Source organism: Littorina saxatilis, linkage group LG5, assembly GCF_037325665.1.
Source record: "Littorina saxatilis isolate snail1 linkage group LG5, US_GU_Lsax_2.0, whole genome shotgun sequence".
Lineage (NCBI taxonomy): Eukaryota > Metazoa > Mollusca > Gastropoda > Littorinimorpha > Littorinidae > Littorina > Littorina saxatilis.
In genome coordinates, this window is record NC_090249.1 from 15141453 (window position 1) to 15151567 (window position 10115).

The following is a 10115-nucleotide window of genomic DNA, read 5'->3' on the forward strand; positions in this document are numbered from 1 at the left end:
TTGTCAAATGTACTGTTGCGGGTGCCTATGACGCAGACAGGCGTTCATTGCATAATACCGGCGGCATGTTCATATGACGGCTTACTAGTGCCAAAACCTGGGGTTACCCATTATCACGTGATAATTACTAATTAACGCTGTCAGTTACTGTTTTCACTCGTTAGTTACTCATTTTCACGGGATAATTAGTAATTTTCACAGGAAAATGACTAATTTTTAGTTTTGGCACTAGCAATCCGTCAGGAAGTGAGCCAAAACTAAAAATTAGTAATTAACAGGTGAAAGTTAGTAATTTTCCCGGGAAAATTAGTAATTAACACGTGAAAATTGTAATTATCAAGGGAAAATTACTAATTTTCCCTTGATAATTACAATTATGAGGTTTTGGCACTAGTAAGCCCTATGACGGCTTACTAGTGCCAAAACCTGGGGTTACCCATTATCACGTGATAATTACTAATTAACGCTGTCAGTTACTGTTTTCCCCTGTTATATGACGGCTTACTTGTGCCAAAACCTAGGGTTATCGTTTTCACGTGAAAATTAGTAATTAACAGTGTTAATTACTAATTTTCATTTTTGCCTCGTTTTCGGTCACAGTAGTCGGATTTTAAGAGTCCGCACTGAGAGGCTTCAACGCCCGGCAAACATCACTCTCACACTATTTCTAAAATATCTTTTAATAGAAGGCCTTATCGAGCAAGTAATTCGACGGGAAGATGCATGTCACTGTTTTCTGCAATAGCGCTATCCTAAACGTTGTTTTGGGTATCTTAGAAAAGAATAATCGACCCTGAAAACTTTCGAAACGAAGCTGTTCGTAGCAGACGGACTTTTGATCGGCTGTGGTCTCACACTTTCACAGATATCTTTCAATATAATTCCTTATTCGACAAGTTGTCAGGCAGACAGCTGTACTTCATATTTGTTTCCACTACCACACTCATACATTTGCTTAAAAGTGTATTAGGGAAGGACAATCGATCCGAAAATGTTCGAACCGAGAGAGGAAAAATGGCGGCCGGTCGGACATGTGCAAAAGGTCCGACGACTAGCAGACGGATCTCTTCATCGAGACTCACTGACACACTTTCACAAATATCTTTCGATAGAATTCGTTATTCAACAAGTTTTTGGACAGACAGTTGTATGTCACGGTTATCTACACATGCGCTCAGCTCTTAGTGTTAATTTACATCTAATTAAAGAACTATGGACCAGAAAAGTTTCGAATCGAAGGATGTTTTGCTCTGGCAGGTGAAACAGTCGCGCATGCGCATTGAGCCCCCACAGTCACGAGGTACAAGAAAATTAGTAATTAACGCGTGAAAATTACTAATTTTTAGTTTTGGCACTAGTAAGCCGTCAGGAAGCGAGCCAAAACTGAAAATTAGACATTAACACTTGAAAATTAGTTATTAACACTAGAAAATTAGTAATTAACACGTGAAAATTATTAATTTTCCCGTCAGAATTGTAATTTTCTCATGAAAATTAGTAACTTTCACGGGTTAATTACTAATTTTTAGTTTTGGCGCTAGTAAGCCGTCATACTGTTAGTTACTCATTTTCACGGGAAAATTACTAATTTTTTAGTTTTGGCACTAGCAATCCGCCAGGAAGTGAGCCAAATCTAAAAATTAGTAATTAACAGGTGAAAGTTAGTAATTATCAAGGGAAAATTACTAATTTTCCCTTGATAATTACAATTATGAGGTTTTGGCACTAGTAAGCCGTCATATGTTCAAGTCAAGCTTTAAAGGTATTTCGGCGCTTTTATAGACCTTTTCGGTATCTGAGCAGCTCTCGCGAGACACGCTCTTTGTTATGTTTTGAACATCGCGAGAACTTCGAACCTTCGCTTATGCAGTTCACACGAGATCGCTGTAGGCTACCGCATGCTTTGCTGCTTGCGAGAGATTACGAGAGCTTGGAATACCGACAGGGTCTATTCTCGATTGGCTAAATCCGTCGCACTCCGCTAAGCATGAGGTGCTAGTACCGGGTAGTGGTTACACCAGCAAAACTCGCATGCACCCGTGTTTTCTTTAAAGCTGTGGTCTGTTTATGACTTTCCGGGGCTACGAGGTTGAAAAATAGGGATAAAATCATGTACGCTACCCGAAACCCCACCTATACGGCGTGTATGACCTTGAGAGCTTCAGTCAACGCTTGAATTCTGCAGGGATAACATCAATTACTGTTCTTGCATGTTGTAAATAGAAATATCTCAAGGTCATACACGCCGTATAGATGGGGTTTCGGGTAGCGTTTGCTGTACAGAATTCTGTACATGATTTTCAGCCCTATCTTTTCAAACTCGTTGCCCCGGATAGTCATAAATAGACCACAGCTTTAAGCGGATTACAGTGGAATCCCCCTTTAATGACCTTAACAAATCTAAGAAAATCAGGTCTTAAAAAGGAGGGAGTCTTAAAATGGGGGTAAATCTACAGAGATTATGAACAGAAAGTCTAAGAAAACAGGGTCTTAAAATGGAGGGAGTCTTAAAATGGGGGTTCCACTGTATTACACTCCGGACCGGTCGGATTTCTCCCAATGTGTGAACTCCAAGACTGTCTCCTCCAAAATGACTTTTCGATCTAAATAATTAGTCCCACATAAAATTGCTAGTTGTGGAGTATTGTTTACTACCATTTTGTTAAGTCTCAGAGTCAATGCCTACGCCGAAATAGCCACTAGGTCTACTACCTTAAGGCCACAGTACTCAGACACGCACGCGCGCACACACACACTGACACGAACATAAGCACACACACACGCACACACACACACACACACACACACTGGGGTTAGGGGGAAGAATTTACCCGATGCTCCCCAGCATGTCGTAAGAGGCGACTAACGGATTCTGTTTCTCCTTTTACCCTTGTTAAGTGTTTCTTGTATAGAATATAGTCAATTTTTGTAAAGATTTTAGTCAAGCAGTATGTAAGAAATGTTAAGTCCTTTGTACTGGAAACTTGCATTCTCCCGGCCAGTAAGGTAATATATTGTACTACGTTGCAAGCCCCTGGAGCAAATTTTTGATTAGTGCTTTTGTGAACAAGAAACAATTGACAAGTGGCTCTATCCCATCTCCCCCCTTTCCCCGTCGCGATATAACCTTCGTGGTTGAAAACGACGTTAAACACCAAATAAAAAAAGAAGAAACACACACGGGCGCACACGCACGCACGCACGCACACACGCACACACACACACACACACACACACACACACATTTACCTGTGGCTATGAGTTACCTGTGTGAAGCAGGTCAAATGGGAGGGACTCAGGTAGAGTAAACATGACCTCGTTTGGACTGCTGACTCCTATCTTTACGTTCGTTTCCGATTGGGGTGTAGAGAAAAGAGGATTGACCCATATCTTACGTGTAGGAAGGACAGATAAGGTAGAGACAGAAAAGACAACACTTTGTTCACAAGGAAAATGGTGTAATCAATTGCTGTTTTTAAAATTTTATTTTATACAATCAGACCAAAGAGCTTGTACGGAACAAGCTCTTTGATCAGACCTCGACAATTTGGAAAATTCAAAGGCAACAATTAACACATTACGACAAAACCACTTGCAATAAACAGAGAGAGACAGAACGATAGACAAGTCAGACAGAAAGAGAGATAAAGAGGTTCAAGGGAAACTACTCTGTCAAATCAAAACATTCAAATCTTCAAAGGACTATTTTTAGATGTTACCTCCCTTGCTTCATCATGGATCTATCATCGCATGCAATCCGGTACGTTATTTGAAACTCGGATTTAAAGCTAATACCAGGAAAATACTCAACTGATGAAACCTGTATTACTCCCGTCACCTTAACATATTTTCAAAGAATTATATTCTTGGGAAATTCGGCGGAAAACTACCTGAACTGACATACACCTCGTCTCAAGGAGAAGAGAGTTTGAAGGGAAGCAACCGCACTGCGGGCTATTCAAGGCAAATGCATGGATCTTCTCCCTTCATCTACAATTCCTTTGTATGTGCGCTATCTTTCCGATACTGTCAGGCTTTTACACACAGTAGGGGAGACCGGGGATAGTCGGCCCCCTTTTGCACTTAAACCAATGTGGAGACTAATTTAAGAGAGATAGAGAAACGATTTATGGTTTAAAATGAGCGTTAATATCTTGCTCAAATTTGTGATAAAAAAAAGTGGCCAAACTATTGTAATATTGTTTACAGTTTGGCTGCAAGCAGACCTAGTGACACAGGGTCCAACTTGCCCCGTGTCGGGGTAAGTTGGCCCTACGTATGGGGCAAGTTGGACCCTCACTTTCAGAATGTCAGAAATGATTCACGAGAGCACTCAGTTCAACGGGATTTATTAGACCGAAACAGAAATAAAAACATTATGTTTTGCATCGCAACACTGAACAAAATGAATCAAAGGACAAAAAATTCTTTTCGTGTTGAGGACATCAGTACATGTCCAATAGTACGAGAACAGGTGACTCCTTTGAAGGTCTCACGTGATGCTTGAAATGTTCCAAGAACTTCGGGAAGTTCTCTTCCGTCATCCAACCAGACTTGTGTGCACTTCCCTTAGATCCAGTGGGGGCTCCTGTGAGGAAATGGTCAGAGAACTTGACCCTTGGAAACACAAAAAAATGTGGAACTGAACGACCATCTGCAGATATTGCAGCACACAGTGTGACTAGTTGTCCCCTCTCTGATGACACCAATGATCTACCAGTAGGTCCCACGACTTTGCGAGGCTTTTGGACTGTCACCACCCCCGTTTCGTCAACGTTCCAAATGTCCTTCGCCTCAAACTTGTACCTGTCGATTACAGTGCCCAACTTCTGAAAGAAGTCATCAATGTTTGCTCTGTTAAACGCTGTAGCACGACCAATACTGGTAGCTTCAGGTGTTCTGATAGAAATACAGTCTTTATGTCTCTTCATGAAGCCTGAAAACCAGTCAGCCCCAGCACGTTCTTTCTCACTCCATGACTGGGGCATAGGGATGTCAAATTGCTTTGCACACTGATATGCCAAGACACGGACCTCGATTGGGCACAATCCAAAATATATGTCACAAGCATTCTTCAGGTACTTGACCAGTGCCAACTCCTGTTCGTCAGTGAAGACCTGTCGGTGTCGGGTATACCCTAAAGGAAGACCTGCAACATTTTTCTCTCGCTGTGGGGCAGACAGGTTCTTAAATTTCAGAAGCTGGCGTCGGAGTGTTGTCTTTGGCACGTCGAAAAGAGCAGCAGTTTTCTTCACCCCATCTTCTGTGGTGTGGTAGTGATCTATCGCCCTGCGAATTACATCTGGCATGCATCCTCTGCTGGTCTTTCTTTCATATGTTCTCACCATAGTGGAACCTACACAAATTGCAAAAATTAAATCACCAAAGTGTCCCAGTGATTTGGCACGCACACAGGCTTTCTCTCTCTCTCTCTCTCTCTCTCTTTCACACACACACACACACACACACACACACACACACACACACACACACACATACACATCAATCTCACGGTTATTTAAAAGAACAAATAAACACAAAAACAGTGTATTATCACGAAAAAAGAATATACACTATATGGGGCATGTTGGCCCTACCCCCCGGGGCAAGTCGGCCCCTGGAACCAACGTGCCCCATCACATGAGGACCAACTTACCCCAACACAGGAAATTTTATTTGGAGGGGTAGCAATAAACACTGACACTGGGCAGAGCAAAAGTATCACTTTCCAGTGAAACCGTTGATATACATGTTTTGTTCATATATGTTTTTGTCTGACTGATGCGATTCATTAGCGCTGAAATCTGATCCAAACAAATCTTTAACAAATTTACTCCAAATGATCAAAATCAGTTTTTTATCACTTACCTCTAATATCTGCATCAGATTGGCGCCATATTTTCTGTGCAGGAAGGCGGGCAGTCGCGTGACGTAGTCACATAACCAAAATGTCTAAATACACCAAAGGAATCAAATAAAAGCCAATAGTCCAACTTACCCCGGGGGCCGACTATCCCCGGTCTCCCCTACAAACACCATTTCATTTAAACACTCACGGCTTGAGAACATTCTAGGTGCCCTCCGTAAAGAGCGAGCAATTTTCAAAGAATTTATTTTTGCGTGGTTTATCTTGCCTCTGAGCCATCGTGGACCCGTGTAATCCAGTTTCCCTTTTTTCACAATTTAGCCCCCAGTTTGTCATTTCAATGCAAATCTCTGTAAGCTTATCTGCAATAGCACGTTATTGTGTACCTTTGAATCTGAAATGCAACATTGAAACGGCTGCGAACTAGAGCAGTGGCGGTTAACGGTTCAGAGGAACTGGCGCCAGGCAGCGTCGTCTGCTACAAGAACCACGACCTTGCGTGACCCTGCTTACGATCCGGGCTATCTTTTTTTAAACTTTCAAAACTTCGTATTGTTCTGATCTTGTCTTGATGAAAACAGATTTCTTTTATGATTTAAGAATGTTTGTGTAACAAGCTGTCAATTTATTATTTAGATTTCAAACGTTAGGTCAGAAGCGCAAAAAAAAGCACCGTCCGATTGTCTGACAGACAATCCGCAAAATTGCTAGCTCTTTACGTAGGGCACCTAGGATGTTCCCGTTCGGTGAGCGTTCAAATGGAAGGGTGTTTGTACTGCCTGACAGTATCTGTGATGGTTTACGGGAGGCTTACTGTGCCTTTAAGTTGCAGCGGTACACGCAGGGATTTTATACATTCGTTCGTAGGCACGCATCACATGTGAACAAATCTGTCTGTCTCTCAGGCTGTCTGTCTGTTTGTTTGCATACACACGCATACACACACACACACACACACACACACACGCACACACACACACACACACACTAACGCACACATGCTTTCACGCACACATGCTCTCACGTACTCACGTACGCATGCTTGGAGCTGAAAAGCATAAAGAAAGATTTTTAAGAAATGTTCTACTGGATCCTGACAATCTTTCAATTTAAAAAAAATCAGTTTCACTCTGCTACTCCCGACAGCTACATTGTATCATGATAACATTTTGCGACATCTAATTCCGCCCTGCCCCATGGAGTCTTCGCACACAGCCGCCCCTCGACAGCCTCTTCACTCTTTCTTCCGCAAATGAACTTAAATTAAGAAGTTGCTCATTAGTGACTCATTATTGCACTCTTTTGGTGTTCCTAGCCGTTCCAAAATGTCTTGTTCTTTCTTCTACAGGCTGAGCATAGACTGAGCCAAAACAAAAGTCGTCCTTTTCTTTTTATGCCGTTCACGCTTCTTCTCTTTTCACCCTTTTTGTTGCTGTTTGTTGAGCAAAGCGACATTTCTTCTCTTCACATGTTTGCCTCTCTTTTATTTCTCTGTGAGCACTTGAGAACTTGGCAGCAAACAGAAAATTAGCTCCTGCATACAATGTGCAGGCTGGAACTCAGTCCAAAGACCAACTATTATCGAGGGAAACTTTCGAGTTCAAGGCACATGGTAATAGAAATAATTCCTGGTCGTTGGTTTTTTTTGCGGCAAGTCTAAAATCGTCATTTTTTTCTGTTATTGTCTCTCAGTCGTTACATCTGTCTGTTTTTATGTACTTCTATGTTTCTGCCTGTCTGTCTTTCTGTCTGTCAGCTTGTTTGTCTTGTTCTGTCTGTCTGTCTCTGTCTGTCTGTCTATCATGTCTGTCTGTCTGTCTGTCTCTCTTTCATGCTTAGTAGCTGTCTCTGTCTCTCTGTCTGTTTGTAAGAATTGATCTGTTTTAAAGCCAGGATGGTATATTCAGGAAGCTTGCTGTGGATGTTTTTGCCTTCTACACTACCCGTAATAAAAAAGTAGGCAGATACATTTAGCTGTAGATCTGTGTGATGCGGCCAGTTATGTTAAAACCAAGTCAGTTTATTACCAGAAAGGTAATTCATTCCCCTACCGTATGAAATAATTTGTTTTTCGTTTTCACTGTCTCTGTCTCTCTCTGTCACTCAATCTCTCTCTCTCCCTCTCTCTGTGTTTGCCTCTCTGTCTCTGTCTGTGTCTGTCTGTCTGTGTCTGTCTGTCTGTTTGTCTGCCTGTCTGTCTGTCTCTCTCTGTCTGCCTGTCTGCCTTGTCTGTCTGTCTGTATGTCTGTCCCTCTCTCTCTCTCTGTCTCTCTCTCTGTCTGTCTCTGTCTCTGTCTGTCTCTCTCTCACGGTCCGATCGCCTTCTGCAATGATATAATCGAGCCTTTTACCCTCTAGCTTTTTCTTCCCCAGCCCCCTCTTCACTATCTCTCTCTCCCCCCCCCCCCACCCATTTCTTCCAAAATCAGCAAACACTTTCAAAAACGAGCAATCTGCTCGTTTTAAAAGTTGAATGTTGACTCAAATCTGAGTGGCACGTTTTATAATGGCTTGCATCGGGTGAAAAGACCCCTCAGTCTCAGAGGAAGAACGCAAAACGACAAGACGAAGTGTGCAAGAGTCAACAACGCTCACACAAAAACTCATGGCGTCATCGCAGATTTCCCACAATTCACAACGATTACAACCGTTTTCTCTCTTTTTGTGTCAAGGCGGCGTCCTGAATTGACACGGTTAGAATCAATCTTTGTGAAACGAATTTCTTTTCCTCCTCAAACGATCCGAGTAAGAAAATTGGCTCATTTCAACCAAATACGAAAAATATTTGCTCTGGGGTGGAATAACTATCAATTTTTCCCCCTCGTTTATCTCGAAGCGTCGGGGATTTTTCTCTGCTCCCAATTGTCCGTGCCTGCGAAATTACGAGCGAAAGTATAATTTGGGGGCTGAGATGCAAGCAAACAAATATTTCTTTGTAGTTAGCCCGATTCTGGAACTGCTTGTGCAAATATCAGGCGATTGAAGATGAAAATATTAGTACTGGAGAAAAGCTCGGGAAAAATACCACCGCTTTTATGGGGACCTGATGTTTTAACACCGTTTTGGGGTATTGCTTTATGCATCAGGGAACGTAAGTCTATATGATACGTAAACAGTGAAAAACGACGAGAACACTTAGTAAACTTCAAAACCTAATTGGATGCTGTAAGAATTATTAGTGCCATTTGTTATGCTGCTGTTGCTGCTGAGTTTATATAGTATGCCGTATGCAAAAAAAGAAGAAAAGAAAAGAAAAGAATAAAGTCGAAGACTGAAAATACTTTTCTCATAGACCTGAGTAACTCCCAATTAACTGCTTGGTATAGGGGTGTTATTGCATGCTTTTTTTTTTACAGTTTTGCTTATTTGACATTTTGGACTTGAAAGCACTATTGAGAGGCCAAGTCAAAATGTGCCCAGACAGGGACTTTTTCTCTGCTAATTGGTTTAAACAGTGGTTGGTTTCTCATTCATCTGGTACAAAGCCGTTGAATCTTGCAATATACCAGGGCCGGACCCAGGGGGGGGGGTTCCAGGGGTTCCGGAACCCCACCCCTGGAAAAAGCATGTACCTTGCTTTGAGTGGTTTTTTTTTTACTAGTTTTAGCACCAAAACAATGCTGCTCTTAACCCTCAAAACAAGGCCCAGAATGCACCAGATTGCACAGATTTTAACCGTTTTTCAAAAAAAATCCGGGGGAGCATGCCCCCGGACCCCCAAAGCAGGCGGGCGCTTGTGGCTTCGCCACTTCGCTGATTTGCCCCCCCAAAAAGGAGGAACCCCCCCCTTACAACTCATTTGGTCCGGCCCTGTATACAACAAAGGAACACAACAAGTAAAACGTATATAAAGGTGCTAGTAGACGACATTGTGAAGTGGCGGACAATTTTCTTTTAATTCATAGTATTTAAATCAATAGCAACGACAAACACACACAGAAGAATTGCATATATTACATGACAAAGGAGAAAGAGAGAGAGAGAGAGAGAGAGAGAGAGAGAGAGAGAGAGAGAGAGAGAGAGAGAGAGAGAGAGAGAGAGAGAGAGAGAGAGAGAGCATTCACTATATCAATCAATCAATCAATCAATCAATATGAGGCTTATATCGCGCGTATTCCGTGGGTACAGTTCTAAGCGCAGGGATTTATTTTTTTTTTAAATTTTAAATTTTTTTATTTTATGCAATTTATATCGCGCACATATTCAAGGCGCAGGGATTTATTTATGCCGTGTGAGATGGAATTTTTTT